This window comes from Meriones unguiculatus, chromosome 12, assembly GCF_030254825.1.
Source record: "Meriones unguiculatus strain TT.TT164.6M chromosome 12, Bangor_MerUng_6.1, whole genome shotgun sequence".
Classification (NCBI taxonomy): Eukaryota; Metazoa; Chordata; class Mammalia; order Rodentia; family Muridae; genus Meriones; species Meriones unguiculatus.
This window is the reverse complement of record NC_083360.1, coordinates 29,832,690-29,853,666: the sequence shown is the minus strand read 5'-3', so window position 1 is coordinate 29,853,666 and position 20,977 is coordinate 29,832,690. Positions and strand designations below refer to the sequence as shown.

General features: G+C 44.1%; 1 protein-coding gene across 15 annotated transcripts in view; it reads left to right on the top strand.

The window, feature by feature from the left end:
• Window positions 1-282: 282 nt before the first annotated feature.
• The window catches only part of Add1 (adducin 1), a 62,501-nt gene continuing 41,806 nt past the window's right edge, over window positions 283-20,977 (top strand). For 3 of the 15 annotated variants that reach the window (XM_021643694.2, XM_060365482.1, XM_060365483.1), the window contains exon 1: window positions 286-487. The gene's annotated coding sequence lies outside the window, so the exon portion shown is untranslated. Of the gene's footprint in view, window positions 488-1,025; window positions 1,048-20,977 lie in introns of those variants that run through there. The other 12 variants (XM_060365479.1, XM_060365480.1, XM_060365477.1 and 9 more) reach the window with 8 other exon arrangements.

The window sequence follows — 20,977 nt, the reverse complement described above, 5'->3', positions numbered from 1 at the left end:
GCTGTGGGGGTGCACGAAGGCCGGGTCTGACAGTCTCAGAGGGAGAAGCAGAGGCTGCTGCCAGCAGGTGCGGCCGCCCGCCGGCTTACGCAGCCAGAGCAACCGTTAGGCCCACTCTGTCCGGGCCTTCTGCCGGAGGCTAGAGAAACCACCCCTGTGTCCACCTCCCAGGACCCGCCCTTCCCCGGCCCTGCCCCTTGCTCAAGATTGACCAATAATCGAGAGCAATGCTGGAAGGCGGCAGGGCGTCCAGACCAATGGAGCTGCACGTTGTTGGACCGCGGCGCTGCAGGCCGCACCCAGCTGGGCGGCGGGGGCGAGCTGGAGGGCTGAGGGCTGAGTGCTGAGGGCGGGAGAGGCCGAGGGCTGCGGCAGGAGGCTGGGGTGAGCGACAGCCAGGGGGCGGAGCCCAGCGCGAGCTGCAGGCGAGGCGGCGGCCGCACTCGGACCCGGGAAGCTGCGCGCTGCCCCCTGATTCTCCGCGGAGGTGAGGCCCGCGGGCGCGGCGAGGTCCCCGGGCCTGCGGCGGGCGTAGGGCCGCGGCGGCGGTGCTGGGCGGGTAGGGCATGGCAGGGTTCGGTAGGGCAGGGCCCGGGGCCTCTGGGGCGCCTCCGCTGCGCCGAGGAGGGCGCGGCGAGGTCGCTGCTGCGCCCGGGGTCTCGGCGCTTGCCGCCGAGTGCGGGGGCGAGGACACTGTGTCGTCGCTTCCCAGGATGGCCCCGACGGTCACGGGCTTCTCTGTGGAAGTGGCCTCTCTGTTCTGAGCTGGCTGGCGGGCCTCGGGGTCTTCCCGGGTCAGCATTGTGCTAGTGGTGGCCCCGTGCGCTGGTCACTGCAGAGATTGTGGAAAGGCGCATCCGCGTCCCGTTCGTCGGCTCTTCATAAAAATGACACCTTCTGCCCGAAGCGAGAAAGCCCCCTCTGTCCACGATGGTGGTAATGAGGTGGTCGTGGAACTTCCTGGAGATGCGGCTTGCTTTTCCTCTCTTTTTTTCGTTTAGATCTCTCCCTAAAACACTAAGGTTCCTGGTTCCAGGTATTTGGCAGGTGATTTGCGTTTGTTTTATGCACACCTGTCTTGAAATAAATATTTTGGCTCATCTGAAACTGCTGTTGTTTTGACCGTATGGTTTTAGGCCTAAAATTGTTAATCTTCAAAGACCAAGAACAGAGCTGTATGCATTAGTGCCCAGTTATTACAGAGAGATTTTTGTGTTTGTCAAAAGTGGATTGAAATCTTAATCGAGATGGGAACTAGAATGCTGACAGATCGGCTGTGTCTCCTTTGTAAAATGGGTGAAAACCAGATGGGGAGTTCGTGAGTAGATTCAACAGGCTCTAGAGAGGAAAGGACATTTCGGGTCGAGGGTGGGGGTGGGGGAATGTTATGAGGGTGGGATTCCAAAAATTGCAGTCTTTAATTAAAGCTAGTGATGCATGAATCACATTTGATTCTAAATTTCTGATGTGCTCCTTTAATTCTGAGTGTGGGTAAAGTTGTGTGTTCGGTGAGTGTGGTCTGCCCCCTTAGTTCTAGAATTACTGGGAGGATTGATGCCACACCCTGCTAGTAAAATTGTTTTTTGAGGAAGTGAATGGTTTTGACATTCAAAACTGCTTTTCAGGGTGTACATGTGGTTTACAGTTGTGCAGGTAGTGTGGGTTGTTCGTTTACCAAAGTGTGTAGGTTAGTGAGAGTAATTGAAGCGGATCTAAACTTTACTCAGCAGGAGATAGCTTTCTTTCTAAGGTCTGCTTTATACAAACTATTCAGAGTTTTCACTTAACCCTTAGTATTATCTGATGCTTAGTTTTGTGGATTTTACACGCACACACACAAACCCAAAAACTATTTGTTTCATATAATCGTATTGATTCAGGAAATTAAATACTGAAACGCTTCAAAAGGTACTTTACTGGCTAGGTCTAATGTCAGTTTGACACAGGCTAGAGTTATTTGAGAAGAAGAAACCTCAATTGAGAAAATATCCCACCAGTGGCCAAGCATCTTGTTGATGATTGATGTGGGAGCTCACTGTGTAGGTGATGCCATCCACTGACAGGTGGTGTGGGTGCTTTAAGAGAGCAGGCTGAGCAAGCCTTTAGAGCAGGCCAGTAAGCAGCTCTCCTCCACGTCCTCTGCAGCCATCAGCTCTTTTCCTCCAGAGTTCCTGCTCTAACTTTCCCTGGATAATGAACTATAAGCTTTAAGATGAAATCGTTTCCTCCCCAAGTTGATTCTTTGTTTTATTACAGCAATAGAAGTCCTAACTAAGACAGGTCTCCAGGCATTTTTGCTATATGATCCTTAAGGATTGATCTCTTTTTCCTTCTCTCTCACGTTGAATGAGCTCTTCCATATACACACATTCACATTTGAGAGAGTAGCATTAAACAAGTCACTATTTACTCATTCAGTTTCAACAACTGATAGCTGGATATCTGTAAAATATATTGATTCTACGATTCTACTTTAATATGCATTGTGTACTTTTAAACATGTAGAAAGACTAGAAATTCCACAAAAGGAATTAAGTTTGTTCTGTATATGCGTATTAATGTTGAATAAACTACATACACATAAGTGATTATATATGAAACTGCCCCCTCATTTTTTTTTTTTTTTAGACAAGCCCCAGCTGTCCTGGAACTCGCTATGTAGACTTGTAGACTAGGTTTGCCTTGAACTCAAAGCTTTCCTTTTGCCTCTGCCTCCTGAGTTCTGTTTTGCTGCTTTATTGTTTCTTGTTTCTTTCTTTTCTTTTTTTTTTTTTTTTTTTTTTTTGGTGACAGTCTACTGTGGTCCAAGGTGGCCTTGAATTTGCTATGTAGAGAAGGCTAGCCTTAAACTTTAAAAAGTATTTAATTGAAAACTTTCGTTTTATGAGTGTTTTGGCTGCAGGGTGTCTGTGGACCACTTGCATGCCTGGTGATGGTGAAAGACAGAAAAGATGTCAAGTGGCCCAAACAGGAGTGGTGGAAGGTTGAAAGCTGGCTTGTGGTGCTGGGAATTGCACTCAGATTTTCTGGAAGAGTAGTACTTGTATTCAAACTGCTGAGCCCTAGCCAGCCCCAGGAAATCAAAAGTACCTAGAGTTTTATAAGACATTAACAAGTGTTCTTGATTGTTGAGCTATTTCTTTCCAGGCTCAGATTTTAGGTGATGACCCTGTCTCCTGCCTGCGCCCCTGGGAGTCTGGGATTACAGTGGTGGTGGTGGTGGGGTGGAGCCCAGGACATAGTGCATGTTAGGCAGGCACTCTGCCAACTGGGTTACATCCTTGCCTTCCCATTGTTTACTAACAGCATCTACTTGTCATATGACTGTAAATGTCAAAAATTTCAGTATTGGGACTGTGAACTGCTGTTTTAATGAAAAATACAGGCTGGGCATCCCTAATTAAAAATCTGAAACCCTTAGGGCTCTAAAGTTCAAAACATGGATTTTGGAGTTAAAAGTTGTTTTTTTTTTTTTTAATTTTATGTATGTAAATGTTTTGCTTGCATGTATGTCTATGTAGCACATAGATGTCTGGTGCTGGAACATGTCAGAAGATGGGGTCAGATCCCCTGAAACTGGAGTTAAAGGTGTTTGTGAGCCGACATGTGGGTGCTGGGAGCTGTACCTTGGTCTTCTGTAAGAGCAAAAAGTTCTGCCTACTGAACCAGCTCTTCAGCCCTGGGTTTTGGAGTCTCAGTGTGACACTGATGTGTTCGGTTGTCAGAAGTGCAGGCCTGTAGTATAAAAAGAGCCTTTCAGCCCCTTCAGATGTGATACACAAACTTTGTTTCATGTACAAAATTATTTAAAATACTGTGTAGGGCCGGGGGGTTAGTTAACTCACTAGTAGAGCACTGGTGTAGCATGTGTGACATCCTGGGTTTGATCTGAAAACAAGCACTGAAATGGAACAATGCACAGGTACATACAGGCTGTGTTCATAAGGTGTATTGTTTATACTGTGTCATCCCATTTCTGGCATATAATGTGTGCAAATAGTCCATCCCGAAATCAGAAATTTTTGATGCAGTGCATCTTGGAACACTTTAACTGTGTTTACAAACCATAGTCTGAGGATTTGGGTTGCTCCTCGCTGTACCATTTTTATCATTTGAACTGAAACTCACTAAGGCTAAAAAAACAGGCCAAGAGGACTTGAGTTGTGCCTTAGTTGATAGAGTGCTTGCCCAGCATGTATGAAACTTTGGGTTCAGTCTTTGGCACCGTATAAACTGGGTTTGGTGGCACACATTTGTAATCCAAGTACCTAGGAAGTGAAGGCAAGAGGACCAGGCCATCCTTAGCTGCGTATTGAGTTTGAGGTCAGCTTGGACTATATGGTATCTTTTTCTCAGCAAAAATGAAACAAACCAACAACTACAGTAATAACTGAATCTTAAATAAGATGTTACTTAACAGATTAAATATTCCAATGCCTTTTGAGTTTGTTCAGAATCATGTTTCTTAAAATAGGAATTTAGCATGATTTTAAACTTTAACAGAACTGTTTAATAGTTAATGTTTGTTCTGACCTTCCACAGTTAGGAAACTCGGGAAGAGTAAAAGGAAACAGGTTGAGTTCAGTTTGCCTTTGATCTTTATTTTTTCAGAAGTACAGTTTAAAACAGTTGATGTGAGCACCGTGGAATGTATTGATAACCTGTTCCCCCCAGGTCTGAAGAGAAACAAAAACCCATACACATTGTTACTGATAGCTGCTGCCTTAAAAATGTTGGAATGTTCAGATCTGGCTTTATGTGAGTCTGTGCATTTTAGGTGGGAGAAACTACATGTTGAACATAGGACTAGAGTGTGTAGGCCAGCCATCTTGTGTTTTTAAAAAAGATACTGGGGCAGGAGAGGCATCTCAGTGGTTAGGAAAAGCACTTAACTGTTCTTGCAGAGGATCTAGCATCAGGTTCCATTACCCGCGTGGTGGCTCAAAACAATATAACTCCTGTTCCAGAGGATGCAGAGCCCTCTTCTGAACCTCCCCAGGCACCAGGCACATGTGTGATACACATGCATACATGCAGGCAAAACATTCACATAAAACAAATAAATCTAAGGAAAAAAATACTAATATGGGTTCTTGGGGCTGCGGGGGTGATGACTCGGCAGCTAAGAGCACTTGCTCGTATAAAAGACCCAATTTGGGTTCCTAGCACCTGCATTGCTTGTCTTACAGTTTCTAGTGCTATGATAAAACGCCATGCCGATAAGCAACTCGGAGAGGAAAGGGTTTATTTTGCTCACACCTTCACTTCACAGTCCATCAAAAGACCAGGGCAGGAACCTCGAGGCCAAAACTGATGAAGTTTCCCACACCAATCATCTACCAAGAAAGCTCCCACAGGCTTGCCTACAGGCTTTCTTAATTCAGGCTTCTTTTTCCCAAAAGACTCTAGTCTGTATCAAATTGACATAAAGCTACTCAAGACAATGGGTGGATCACATTAAATCCAGTTGCAGGAGTTACTGCACTGTGTTTCTGGCCTCCTTAGGCACTTGTACACATTAATACACACACACACACACACACACACTCACACACACACACACACATACTCACATAAATAAATTAAAAAAAAAATCTTAGGTCAGGTGTGGTGGCACATTTGTTTTTTTGGGAGACAGAGGCAAACAGATCTCTTGAAGCCGGCCTTGTCTGCACAGTAAGTTCATGGCCAGCCAGTGCTAATTGTCAGACTATCTCAAAAACAGAAGTCATCTTTAAAAGATGAACCTGAGGGGACTGGAGAGATGGCTCTTGCAGAGGATCCAGGTTCACTTCCCAGCACCTACATCTGGGCAGCTCACAACTCTGTAACTTCCAGTTCCAACTTCCGCACACATATATGCAGGCAAAACAAGACATAAAAGAAAAATAAGTTAAAAAAAAAAGATTTTAGTGTGGGAGGCAGAGGCAGGAGAGCTGTGAGTTCCAGGTTACCTTGTACAGCTTGAGTTCCAGGACGGCAGGGCTGCCTGTCTCAAAAAGACCAAAACCAGTCAACAAAACTAAACTAAACCAAAACAACAGACCCCCGCCCCCCCAACAGAAGACAGGGAATAAGAAGTTAGTGGGAGTGCTGTTTTGGTTTGTTTTAGGACGGGTCTCACTGTGTAGCAGTGGCTGGCTTCTAAATCGGAGATTGTCCTGCTTCTACTACTGACTGCTGTGACTAAAGGCACACACTACCGTTCTTAGCTGGAGCACTATTTATGACAGGAAAACAAACCAGAAACAAGTATTTCTCAGTATGGCACTGCTGAGTATATCTGTGAGGTGAATGCTTTGAAGTTGTTAAACAGAAATGCTACTAAGCATTAAGCATTGTTTTCAGATACAGTAAATGGGAAGAGACAAGATATCATTGTGTGTAAACTAATTTACTTGTGTCTTTATATGTGTGGTATATATGTGTACATGCAGCTGTATTTGTGGGTATACTTTCAGTGATAATAGTCTCCCTTTATTGCTGTTTATTTTTTCTGAGGCAGGGTGTAGAACTTGACTGGTTTGGCTGCCTGGTTTTGCTGGTTTTGGCTAGTTAGCTCGTTTGGTAGCCTAGGTTGCCAGTGGGCCCATAGTGTTTGCTGTCTTTGCCTCCACTCAGTGCTCTAGTTCCAGGTCAGCACCACTGAGCCTGGCTTTCACATGAGTTCTAGAGCACACGTGCAGGGCAGGCACTTCAGTACCCTTGTATTTCTGTCTTTGACACTTATGTCACTTATCCAGTTCACATAATGACACTGTTCTCATTTTACAAGTGAAGAAATACAGGCATGTAGAGATGAGCCCAAGGTTATATAACTTGTAGGCTATGGTGTTTTCAATGAAAATGGCCCCTATAACTCATATATTGAGTATTTGATTCTCAGTTGGAGTGTGTTTGGGAAGGAGTAGGTGTGTCCCTGTTGGAGGAGGTATGTTAGTGGGGTGGGCCTGAGGTTTCAGAAGCCTCTCCGCACACCTGCTGTGCTCTTTGTCTTCTACTTGCTGGAGATGTGAACCCGGCTTTTGCTGCCATACTTTGCAGTAGACTCTAACCCTCCAAAATCATAATCCCAATTAATGCTTTCTTGAATAAATTGCCTTGGTTATGTTGTTTTATTACAGCAATTCAAAGTAAAACATAGGTGAACTGTGATCAGAACCTATACATTAGACATGAATCCAACACATTTTTAAATCAGCATTGGGATGGTAATGGAATTAAAAAAAATTAAATTGACTTTTAAAAACATTTTTGTTTAATTTTTTCCATTTATTTTGATCATGTTCTTTCCCCTCCCTCAACAGTAATGGAATTTTGACAGAATCCCAAGCCAGGTTCTTTTCTGTACCAGTGATGACAGACAGATTTTGGAACTATAAACAAGCTAAAGTGCATTGGAGTTCACTTAAATTTGTTCCTTTACTGATAAATGGCTTATCTCTAGTTGCCTCACCCATTGTTTTTTTCAAACCACACCCTTGAACGCTGTTCATTTAGGGATTGAGTTTAAGTGAGAATTTTAGGAAATTTTGGTACTACATGTGTTGACTGAGACAAAATACAGCAGTTTACCTTAAAATACAAAAAGGAGAAATAGCATGAAAATGTACCTAGGATATTATTTCTAAGGGCTGGGCATGTAGCTCAGTGGTAGGGTGCTTACCTAGTGTGTGGAAAGTCTTGGGTTCAGTCCCTGGCACTGTCTCCCCACAAACAGCTTAAAATAGCAATAACAACTTAAAATATTTTGAAGATTGTTTCATATTGCTTAGGTTGACCTCAAATTTGCAAGGTAGCCAAGCATGACCTTGAACTTCGGATCTTCCTGCCTTCACCTTTAGAGTGCTAGGATTACAGCTGTGTACTACCACACCTGGTTTTAAGAACGGTGTTTGGTGCTTGGAAAGGAACCCAAGGGGTCTGCCACAATGAAACTTTTAGCATGCTACTGTTACATTCCTATCAGTGCTAGAATGATGGAAACACCTACATAGGTTATGCACTTTATACACCAGACACTGCTATGTATTTTATACTTATTATTACTCTTCTTGTTGTTACTACTTTTTCATTTTAAAGACATGATTTATTTTGGCTTATAGAGCCCCAAGACAGGACAGGGCAGGGCAGAGGCAGTTTGAGAGCAGATGGCGTCTGTGTTGGCTTTCTCTCCAGAGCAGCTAACTTGCAAGGGAATCCTCTATGCCTGTGCTAAGGAACAGGCCTGGATGTGGACCCAAGACTCTATTTTTGACAAATGTCTGGGAGTGCTGTTGCTGTTGAAGGAGTGAAGGATTCACCAGTTCTGGTTCATCTGGTGATGACCTTCTTGTTGGTATAGTCCTAAGACAGAGCCAAACATCACTTGAGGAAAGAGAAGGAAGCCTCTGTGGGTACAGTCTGCCTCTGATTTTGGAACATGGTGTCAGTTTGTAGCCCAGGCTGTTCTTGAACTCCAGTCCTCCTCCTGTCCTGTTGTTGTAGGCATGAGCTAAGGTGCTCAATTACAATGCTCTTTCTTTTATCTTCTTTCCTTCTTTTTTTGTTTTTGTTTTTTGAGACAGTGTTTCTCTGTGTACTCTTGGCTGTACTGGACTTTGTGGACCAGTCTGACCTTGAACTCACAGAGTGCTGGGATTATAGGCATGCGCCACAGCACCCAGCTTACAGTGCTATTTCTAATAGTCCCAACAGTCTTGGAACGGGACTATGTTTATTGCAAATGAAGAAACCGGGCACAAAAGATGAGAAGCTTTCCAAGGTCTGACTGTTTTAGATGATGAAGCAGGTGAGGGCACACTGCAGGTGGTACAAGGTCATGCGCTTCATGGGACCCTGGAGGGGGGAGAAGAGGCCAGTCCACTTCCTGGGAAGGAGGGATCATGGGCATTTATTCATCACAATAAATCTGTGGATTAAAGGGGAAGGTTTAAAATCAGAAACACTCCAAAAAGAGGTAAAATGTCCATCAGAAATAATACCTTAAAGCTTTCTTTGGCAGAGCACTTTATTTAATTTCTGCCTATGAAGGAGTGGCAAATTTCTTTTTAGTTTCTTTGTTTTGACAGCCTCTCACTATGTGGTTCACATTGGCTTGAAACTCATTAGGTCGCCCAGTCTAACCTCAGTTTAACCATTCCCCTGCTTCAGCCTCCTCAGTGATGGGATTACATGTGTGGAAAAATTCTGCTTGGCAATATCTTTCTTTTAAAAACATTGTAATGACAGTTTTGGTTTCTTTAAAAACTCAGTTATTTTATGTAAATATATTTTTGTTTTAATCCCAAGTGTGGGATTTCAGTTTGGGCTTCAGTTTGTCTTATGTGGGACATGGCCTTTGACAGCTGTTAATGGTCCGAGTCATAGGGCACGGAGAGATGGTCTGGGACTCTGAGGATATAAATAAGAGAGCCCAGAAAGAGAAGATATGGCGTGTGGTGTCAGTGTATGGTGTCAGTGTATGGTGAGCGGCAATTCAGAGAGACCAGACATGGACAGTGTGAAGGTTTGGAACAGACAGACAGAGAGAAAGGCTTTGGGGCACAATGGCTTGGAGGAGACTGTTTGCTGAGATTGGTATAGGCCGCCCCCTCCTACCCCCCGCCAAAAGAATGAAAAACAAACCATCAATCCTAAATAGCCAGGATAAGTAAAGGGGTCTGTGGCTCCTCTCCCCACTAATCTTCTTTCTCATACCTTGGGTTGAGGGGTTGGAAGGGAGAAGCTTTATGGAACCCCAAATAAAATAGAGCGTAAAAACAAGTGCTACAAAACATACTATTCTGTACTTGCGGAGGTCAGAGGGCATCTTTGTGGGGTTGAGTCTCTCCTCCTATCTTTACGTGGGTTTGGAGTATCAGACTCCCGTCACCAGGCTTTCGTGGCAGGTGCTTGAGCCATCTTGCATAGTAACCTTCCTTTTAAAAGCAGAAGAGCTCACTATGGAAAAGATGTACAGAAGTTGGATCTGGTGGTGTAGGCTGTAATCTCAGCTACTCTGACGCAGAGGCAGGAAGATTAAAAGTTAAAACCTGTCTGGACTACAGAGGGGGGAGTTTAAAGCTAGGATGGGCAAATTGGTGAGAACCTGTTTCAGCAAAAGTACAAAAAGGATTGTAGGTAAGGCTGAGTGAGTAGGTGCTTTCCCACATGTGTGAGGGCCCAGGTTTAATCTCCATCACAGTGACAAAAGAGAAGACCATTTTCCTGAGGTAAATAAGCAAAATGTTAAATTATTTGCTTATTGGAAAAATGAAATTATAGATGATAGTCTGGGGTGATGGCTGTATTAGTCACCAACCAACCAACCAGAGTTTCAGTATGTAGCCCCAGCTGTCCTGGAACTTGCTCTGTAGACCAGGCTGGCCTAGAACGAAGTGAAACACTTGCTTCCCAAAGAGTGCTCGGATTAAAGGCTTACACCACTGTACCCAGTTTTGTTTTTGTTTTCTGTTTTTTGTCTCCCACCCCCACCCTGCCCCAGACAGGGTTTCTCTCAGTAGCTCTGGCTGTCCTGGACTCTAGACCAGGCTGACCTTGAACTCACAAAGATCTTGCCTCCAGAGCATGCCAGGAATAAAAGGTGTGTGTTGTTTTGTTTTTGTTTTTGAGACAGAGTTTCTCTGTGTAGCCTTGCTTCCCCCCCCCCCTAATTTTATTTAAGACAGAGATTTACTCTATAACTTTGACTGGCATGGAACGTTCAGGCTAGCCTGTAACTCAGATCTACCTGCCTTGGTGTCATGCATGCTGAGATTAAAGGCATGTGTCACTACACCTGGCTCTTTTTGATTTTACAAATGTTTCATACAAGTAAACCATACATCTTGATCATATGCACTCCCAGTTTCTCCTCTCACTCCTTTAAGAAACCTCAGACTCCTTCCTCCCACTCTCCCTAAGCACCCCCACTATGTTCCCTACTCCATTTCATTTCATATTTTTGTAATAACCTATGGAGTCCAGTTCATGCTGCTGGTGTGAATGTTGACTGATCTTGACTTGATCTCATGGAGGATATCACAGCTGCAGTGAATTCGTGGGTACAGCGGCCATGCCATGTCCCAGTGACAGCATTTTGGACACTTCTCCATGTCCTCCTGGTTGTTACATTCTTTCTGCCCTTTTGCAGTGTTCCCTGAGCTTTGGGGATGGGGGTGGTGGTGGAGCTGATAATAGATGTCCTGCTTAGGGCTGAGCACCCACTCAGTAGACACTTTAGCACCTGGACCAGTAATGAGTCCTTGTATGGACTGCTGACCACTGCAAAGAAAAGCTTTTCTGGCTGAGGTAGAGGGCAGCTGTAAGTACATGCATATAAACATAAATATTTAAAAGGCAGTTTGACAACATGTTTAACAAACAACAGTAGTAGTTTCCTCCCTGGAACCTGTCTTCTCAACCTCTGTGCTTTGGAATAATTTTACAGTGGATTTTACAAGCCTCAAATCCAAAAGCAGTTGGGTATCCCATAGCCTTCATGCTACAATGTTCTACCAGTGAGTACACCTTACTGGCAGGTTGGTGTTGTAGCGTGCAGGGTTGGTTGGAGGGATGCCGTTGACGTCTTTTCTTCTCCAACAGCCTATATACCATCTTCTGGCACTATGAAAGGTAGTCGGCTGGGAAGGTTCCAGGTTTTCTCCGGCTTGGTTTCTTTATATCTTGTAAGCAAAATGTGTCTCTAGGAGTAGGGTCTTACCATCTAGTTGTGGTGGGCAACCGAGAGCAGTGACAGTAGGCGTGTTGTTTTTAGGGTCTCCGGGGCCTCCATGACCAAGAACCCAAAAGGAGGTACCATGTCTGCCTCTTTTTCTCTCTTTCTTGACAGGGTCTTACTGTGCATCCTTGCCTGGCTTAGAACTTGATTTATATAGATCAGGCTATCCTTGAATTTAAAGATCTGCCTGCCTCTGCCTCCTGATTGCTGGGATTAAAAGTATATGTCACTACATCTGTCTTTTCTCCCTTCCTTCCTTCCTTCCTTCCTTCCTTCCTTCCTTCCTTCCTTCCTTCCCTCCCTCCCTCCCTCCCTCCCTCCCTCCCTCCCTCCTCATCTCTCTCTCTCTCTCTCTCTCTCTCTTTCTTTGTACTGGGGAGTGAACCCAGTGCCTTGTGCTAATTATTTTCTAATATATATATCAAGATAAATATTTTCAAATAAATATATCAAGATCTCAAAAAAAATAGAAACAAAAAAGAAAGAAAGATTGAACCTAGGGCCTTGTAATTTAAACCTCTGCAAATGTCCTCCCAGATACTGGTGTACTGGTGACTTGAGACCCGGTCAAGCTGATAAGGAAGATTGGCTCTCACCTTTATGAATAGTCTACCAAGTCTACCAAGCAGGGAAACGGGTTATACTGCTTGATTCCTGTCAGCATGAGCTAGCCAAAAGAAAGTGACTTCTACTCAGCCCCAGCCCATTCTGTTCTGGAACATTCTTCCTCCGTAACAGATGTTTCCAGCGTTGGGCCTAGCCTTTTAAATGTGCTACTGCTGCTTCATTTTTAGCAGCTCTTGAGCTGCTGTTGAAGGCAAATCTCATGATCTGGGATTTTCAAGAGTGGCCACACTTTCAACGATCTTTATTTGCTGTGTTACCCTATTGGAAAGTGCTTTTGTGTGTTTATTGACTGCTTAAACTATGTGGAGTTTTCAGGTGTGATTAGATGGAGCTCATTTAGGGGCTTCTTTTGATGGAAGTCTAGAGCTAAGTTAATACACAGGACAAGAAGTGGTTCTCTCTGACCAAAGGAAGAAGTTTGAGATATCTGTTGTCTTTGTCATGATGGCCCATGAACAGAATTTATTGGTAATATAGTAATAGTATGTTGCAGATTTCATGTTCAGTCTTCAACAGTCTCATAAGATAGGTATTTTTATCACTTTCCACCTTTTGTATGGAAAAACTGAGGTGCAGATAGTGAGCTTGCCCAAGAGATATTTCTCGTATGTCTTAGCCAAGAACTTTTGTGTTCTGATGCAGGCTCTCACCATGTAATCCAGGCTTGCTGGGAATTCTTTATGTAGTTTGACTTTAAATTTAATTTGTCCTGTGTCAGCCTCCTACATGCTGGGATTATAGGTGTGTGTCACTTGTCCTAGGATTTGAATCTTGGTGATGCCTAGCTTTATGTCTCATCCGTTCCAGCAGTTGTAGGACTTAATGACTATCTGCTCATACACTACTGGCTACCCATAGAATGTCAGATTACAGCTGGAAAACAGTTGTTGGGACCAACTGGCAATAACCCAGTTGATAGAAGTTACAGAGAAGAGGGTGACAGAAGTGTTGTGTCACTTAGTATATGTTCTGGTTCTTGTCACTGTTGTATGTCTGCCTGTCCATGGCTGCAGTAGTTTGTGTGTGTGTGTATGAGTGTATCAATTCCAGTGTGAGTATGTGTTTGCACTCATATGTGGAGCGCAGGGGTGGATGACAGATCTCTTCCTCAGTTGAGAGACAGGTATTCTCTCTCAACCTGGAGCTCACCAATTCAGACAGCAAGCTCCAGAGATCCACCCTTGCGCACCCAGAGCTGTGGTTACAGATGTACACTGCTCCTGGCTTTTCCATGGGTGCTAGACACCCAAACCAGGGCCTCACACTTGCTTGATAAGCACTGTGCTGACTGAGATGTCTCACTAGCCTCTGTGTTACTCTTTTGTATATGCTATTTTAACAGTACTGTATAAGATTCTTTTTTGTCTTTATTTGAGACAAGGTTTCTCTCTGTAGCCTTGACTGTACTGGATTCATTTTGTAGACCAGGCTGGCCTTAGATTTACAGAGATCTGCTTGTCTCTGCCTCCTTGAGTGCTGGGATTACAGGTGTGTGTGCCATTGCTCCGGAATCCAGTATAAGATCATTTAAGAATTCCGTGGTAGCTCAGTAACCAATTGGTTTCCCATAGTAAGGGGAACAGGGACCATTTCTGACAGGAACTCAATGGCAGGCTCTTTGACCTCCCCACCCCCCAAGGAAGGAGCAGTCCTGCTAGGCCACAGTGGAGGACTTTGCAGCCAGTCCTGAAGATACCTGATAAAACAGGATCAGATGAAAGGGGAGGAGGTCCTCCTCAATCAGTGGACTTGGAAAGGAGCCATTGAGTTCATGTTAGAAATAGTCCTTGTTCCCCTTACTAGGAAACCCACTTGGATACTGAGCTACCATGGGCTACATCTGAGCAGGGGTTTTAGGTTATATCCATAAATGGTCCTTGGATGGAGAAACAGTCTCATAGAAGACTCCTGTGCCCTGGTATATTTGGTCCTTGTGGAGCTCCTGTCCTCTTCAGGTCATCCTAACTCCCCCTTCTTTCATATGATTCCCTGCACTCTGCCGAAGGTTTGGTCATGAGTCTTAGCATCTGCTCTGATACCCTGCAGGGTGGACACTTATGTTCTGTAATTGTTAATCATCCGTGTATATATAGAATATATCGAATATGCTGACTTAATTGCACATTATGTATGGTGGGAGTGTGTAGGTATCTCCTGTGTTCTGTCTCGTATGTGGTTCTGGGGACATGGTTGGCAGTTTACTACTGAGCTGTGTCTCTAGTCCTCTTTGTCCCCGCAACGTTCTTACCTTAGGTTAGTGCTGTTGTTTCCACGGATGTGTTTAATTAGACTGCAGAATGGCCCCTCATCAAATCTGCTTAGACTTCTTTATGCTAATGTGAGTAGTCAACCCTGCTTTCTGATTTAGCTGGGTCTTTTGCAGTCTTTGTGGGTTCACTGTAGTGCCCTGCATACTCTGTTGTGGTTCCTCTTAGGCATAGAAATCTCCTTTTCTCATTTCCCTCCCTCAGGGAGTTTAACATGCTCTTGTCTCCAAATCTAGTCAACTAGAGAGAGATAAAGCTGCTTTTGTTGGACGTATTGGCTTTGGGTTATGTTTGACGTAACTCTTTGAAACATAAAACCCAGTTACAGAGATACGCAAAGCCCAGTTTCGTACACAGATTGTCCACTTGCAGCCTGGAATTCCTTTGTAGATGGTAAACTGAAATTTGGAACCTGTTGGTTAGTGTATGACTATCTGTCCCCGGTGCCTCAAGTTGTGAGTGACAGAATTGAAACATGGACTTTTCTCATGAGCAGATGCCTCTGCAATCCAAACAGAATTTGATTGACATTGTCAGTTCAGAACCTAGACCAGGAAGTGTGCTTGTCCTTTCATGTGTACTTAGTCAGGCGCTGTTATTGAGTGTCCTGTAAGTCAGAAGGGGAGGGGAAGACGTACACGTTTCTTGCCCTGTGGGGACTTGCATTCTAGTGAGGGAGATAGTGCATTTTGACCTGTTACCAATAGCTAACTTTACCCCCTACTATTACTAGAGATTGAATTTAGGGTTTTGCTCTATCACTGAGCGTTTAACAACCCACCCTAAATTATTATTATTTTTTTCTTTTTTGAGACAGTGTCTTGAAATTGTCTGGTTCCACAGTGATTTCCAGCTAGGACTATATCGTCAGACCCTGTCTCAAATAAAAAAGGTACTATACTATACCGTAAAATAGGTATGATACAATAAAATGTGGGGAGACAAGACTGGGGGAAATGCAGAGTTCTGTTTTGAATAAGTAAGGTGTGAGTGGCCATCTAAGTTTATTAACGCGAGTTAGATTGATGGTTAAAAGGTTAGTAGTCCATTGGTATACATAGATCAGTGTTTTGTTTTTTTAAGTTCTGAAACACACTTGGATGGCTTTGTGATACTTTAAAAGTTCTGGTAATTGGGCCCTGTTCCCAGAGATTTATATTCCTTGGGTCTAGGATAGTTAATTTCTTTTTTAAAAAGTTCTTTGGCTTTTGACACCTCCCTTCCATTTTAAAAATGGGGTGTGTGTGTGTGTGTGTGTGTGTGTGTGTGTGTAAAATCAAGAGCTATGGCTAGAATCACAGGCTTTTGTTAGCCGACAGTTTATTCTGATAATGTTGGGATCTGAACTCTGGTCAAGCATTCCTAACCACTAAGCCATCTTTCTAGCCTGTCTTAGGGTTTTTATTGCTGTGATGAAACACCATGACAAAGCAAGTAGGGGAGGAAAGGGTTTATTTGGCTTATACTTCCATATCATTATTCATCATTGAAGAAAGTCAGGATAGGAACTTACACAGGGCAGGAATCTGGAGGCTGGAGCTGATGCAGAGGCCATGGAGGGGTGCTGCTTACTGGCTTGCTCCTCTTGGCCTGCTTAGCCTGCCAGGACCACTCACAATGGGCTGGGCCTTCCCCCATTAATCAGTAATTAAGAAAATGCCCCACAGGCTTGCCTGCAGCTCAGTTTTATTGGCTGACACATTTTCTTAATTGAGGTTCTCTCCTCTCAGATGACTTTAGCTTGTGTCGAATTGCTATAAGACTATCCAGCATATAGCCCATCTTTCTGGGTTTTGTTTTGTTGTTTGAGACAAGATGTCTCTGTGTAATAGCCCTGGCTGTCCTGGAACTCTCTTTGTAAACTAAGGTGGCCTCAAAGTCACAGAGATTCCTCCTGCCTCTGCCTTCTGAGTACTGGGATTAAAGGCATGCCCAGCTCATCTTTCTGATTTTTAAAAGCATGATATTTTACTTTTTTGAAACAGTCTCTTGTAGTGTAGTCTTTGGATTACTATGTATTCCAATCTCAGGCTGGCTTTGAACTCAGTCATCTTCCTGCCTCAGCCTTCAGAGTGCTGGGATCACAGACATGCGCCACCATGCCTGGCTTCTTTAGGTGATGTTTGTTTGTTTGCTTGTTTTTGTTAAAGATTACTTATTTATTATTTATACAGTGTTCTGCCTCAGTGTATGCCTGCAGGCTAGAAGAGGGCACTAGATTTCATTATAAATGGTTGTGAGTCACCATGTGGTTGCTGGAATTGAACTCAGGACCTCTGGAAGAACAGCCAGTGCTCTTAACCTCTGAATCATCTCTCCAGCCTGATTTTTTTTTCTTTTTTCAAGACAAGGGTTTCTCTGTGTAGCCTGCAGTTCTGGAACTCACCCTTAGACCAGGCTTGCCTCAAGTTCACAGACTGCTTGGTGTGCACCATCACTGTCTGGTTTCTCTAGGTGATTTTGATAGATGGCCAGAATAGAGACCAAGAGAATGACACATAGAGAGGGGCTGACAGTATTGCTAAGGAAGAACAAGAGCTCAGGATGCTGGGTAGAAAGGAGATAGCAAGGGAAGTTCATAGAGTGGCTAGAGAAGTAGGAGGAAAGCCAGAAAGAAGGCAGTGTGGGGTCAGGTGCTGCTCGGAGATTGTGTGAGATGAACATGGAGGAGGAAGGAGAGAAATTAACAAGTGAGAGGGAAGAGGGGGAATTATAAGTAGCTTCCACAGAGGCAGTGGTTCAGCCTAGAGCTTTAGGAGTTGCAACCTCTACTCTTGTGGTGCAGGAGATTGAGCCCAGGCAAAAGATGTGAATTCTAATAATGTTGGAAAGATGCCTCCTCCAGAATTTCCTCTGATCCCAGCTGTGATAGCATTCTCAGTGCTTGTATTCCCAAGGGAGCATTCATAGTAAAAGGCACAGGTAGAGCAAGCAGTCAGAGTTTATAGCAGATGAATAAGAGAAAGCAGAAGTGCATCCTCTAGAGTGGAGAGCAGACCAAACCCCCAGGGCAGGGACCCTGAGCTCTGGTGTTTAGTTTTACCCATCAGTCCTTTAGTCTAGCCTTTCTATCTCTGAGGTGGCCTAGGGTGGTCTCTTTCCTCGAATAGGCAAAGGCTTTCTTAGAAGCCATCCTCATTTATAGTACAGTCTTTTTTCTCTTCCTCTTCCTTCTTTTATTTTTATTTTATTTTATTTTATTTTTTTTTGAGACAGGGTTTCTCTGTGTAGCCTTGGCTGTCCTGGACTTGCTTTGTACATTGGGCTGGCCTTGAACTCCCAGTGATCCATCTGCCTCTACCTCTCTGAGTGCTGGGATTAAAGGCATGCACCACCACGCCTGGCCACCTTGATGTTTTAACCCTAATAACCCTACCTCAGGCATTAGTTTTTTATATAAAATGAAACGAGATGCTTAATTCTTTCTTAGTTTCTTTGCCCTTTTACCACAATGTGAAGGAAATGTGTTAAATGTCCAAAGCAATAGTAACTTGACAGGTGAAGTCTTATACTCTGGAATAAGTTCCTTCTAATGGACCTCTTATTTATCCCTCTGCCTAGAGGCTGTTCCTGAACACAGGCCAGCTGGTCATGGCTCCAATCACCCAAGTCTGTGTGGCTTTCATGAATGATCACCTTGTCCTGGGCCTTCCCATCTCCCTGCACTGCCAGACCGCTACACAGACCATTCCCTCTCTGATTCTGTGATTCACTCACTGATCCTCTCCTGCCTGGCTTCCTTTTGAAAGAGGCACTCCCTGTTTTGGTTCTACTTATGTCCCGTCTAAGAAGCTGCACAGGATCTGTCTCTTTTCTGTGACCTGATTGTGGAACCTTTCAGAGTTGGATCATCCCTTTACCTGTGAGTGTCACATCTGCTGCACTGGCACCATTTTGGTTAGGTTTTTTTGTTTTGTTTTGTTTTTCAAGACAGGGTTTCTCTGTGTAGCCCTGGCTGTCCTGGAACTCTCTTTGTAGACCAGGCTGGCCTTGAACTCAGAGATCTGCCTGCCTCTGCCTCAATGCTGGGATTAAAGTTGAGCACCACAGCCACTTGACCCATTGTTTATTTTGGTCTGGGTCCCACTGTGAAACCGTAGCCTTTTGGTCTGGTAGTCACTATGTAGAGGAGACTGGTCTCAAACTTGGGCACTCTGTTTCCCAACTGCTGGGATTACAGGTATAGGCTACTGTGTCAGCTCAGATTGTTCATTTTTAAAGTGAAGGGAGAGGTTTAATTAGTGTCTTCTGTAACAGTGTACTTATTTTTTTTATTCCTCCCATGATGAGGATTAAACCCAGGGCATTGTGCATTCTAGATAAGTGCTCTGTCACTGAGCTACACCTTACCTAGCTTTACCTTCACTGGGAGCAAACGTTTACTGGCTAATGGTTCTGGAGGAGGGTGCTGGCATTGGTGAGGACTGTCTCTCATCATCCCTTGTCAGAAAGCTATTAAAGGGTGGGCAGAGAAAAAGGGAACAAATTCATTTTTTATTGGGAATCTATGCCTGAACCCACTCCCACTATTCACAAGTGAGGAACTTTCACAGCCTAATCACTTACCTTAGGCTGTACCTCTCAGCACTGTTAAACTGAATGAAGATTATGTTTCCAGTAGATGGTTGGGGAAGATACACAGCATAACAGTCTACTGAGATATTTACAGCATTGAGGCTGCTGTTTGCTCCTGCTTCAGTTCAGTCTTATTCCACAGGTTTTTATTCAACAGCTCCCATGCACTGGATGACATAACTCACTGGTAGGCTTACAGGTGTGAGCCCAGCTTATCTGTCCTGATCAGGAAGATGGGCTGTGCTCAGTACTGTGACCTTCACAGCAGCTGTGATATATGCTCTCACCTTGGGGAAGCCTTGCCTTGCATTTCTTAACACCAGTGTCTTCGTTACTTTTTTAATTACTAAGGCAACTTATAAAAGAAGCATTAATTTGGGAACTTGTACTTCCAGAGGATTAGACTTCATGGCCATCACGGTGGGGAGCGTGGCAATAGGCATGCAGATCTACGGTATTAGAGCAGTAACTGAGAGCGCACATCCCTGTCCACAGGCAGGAGGCAGAGTGGGGGTGGGGAGGACTAACAAGGAATGGTGTGGGCCTTTGAAACCCCGCAGCCTCCCTCCTTCCCCCAGCAACGTGCCTTCTCCAACAGACACAGTTCCACCAGCTGGGGACCAAGTATTCAAATCCGAGTCTGTGGAGGTCATTCTCACTCAAATCACCATAATCCGAATGGTGGTGGATCCTGTATATGATTCTTCCGTGGGACAATCCTGGTAGGCTGGAACTACACTGCTTTTGGCAAGGTGGAAATGATCTCTGCCAAGCAGGGCTAATGTAAATTTAGAAAATACTCGGTGTAGGCCAGATTTGGCGGCATACACCTCTAATCTCAACACTTAAGGTAGTGGATGCAGGGGGATCACATAGCAAGACCCGGGACAGCCATGGCTACCCTTCAGGCTGTCGCAAAACAGGCAAATCGCCACCAACAATAAGAAAACCCACGCCCAAGCAGTGTAGGTTTAGAGAGATAACATATTAATAGTTGTTCAGATAGAAATGGAGACATTTTGAGCAGAGACAAGAAAGGGCTATATTTTGTTATAGTCTTAATTTGAAAATTCAGCTAATTAGTATATTTACTTTAGAATAAGACACAGTTTTTGTTGGTTTGTTTGTTTGTTTGTTTTGAGAGAGGGTCTTACTACCTAGCCATGGCTGTCCTGGACCTTGCTCTGAAGACCAGGCTGGTGTGGAATTTGGAGATCTAGTCTGCTTCTGCCTCGAGAGTACTGGGATGAAAGGTGTGCCTCACCCTTAGCGCCCGGCCAAGACACAGTCTCTTACAAGCTGTATTTTATTATCTGGAAATCAGGGTGAGGCCACCCTACTAAAACACCTCAGTGACAGAGCATATCTATTTCAGTACCTGTGTAGACTGTAAAACCCGAAACAAGTGGGGTTGTAGGATGGCTCGGCAGGGCAGGGCTTGTGGAGTTACATGGTGACCTGAGTTTGATTCCCAGACCTTACGTAAAGGTGGAAGGAGAGAACTGACTCTATAAAGTCCTGTGGCCTCTTCCCACAATAATAAGTAAATTTTAAGAACTCTTTACACAGACGAGTGCAGTCATTCTGCTGCTGTCAGCACAGTGCAGTATCTTCTGTTCATTGTACACCCTCAGTGGCGCTTATTATTTTGTTTATTGTCTTATTTATTATCTAAGTGCTGTTTTATTTTTAAATTATTTTTATAAATTAACTTTCAAATGTATATTTAATACATATAGTCATAACTGCCCTCCATTTACCCACCTCCTTATTCCTTTTGAATGCT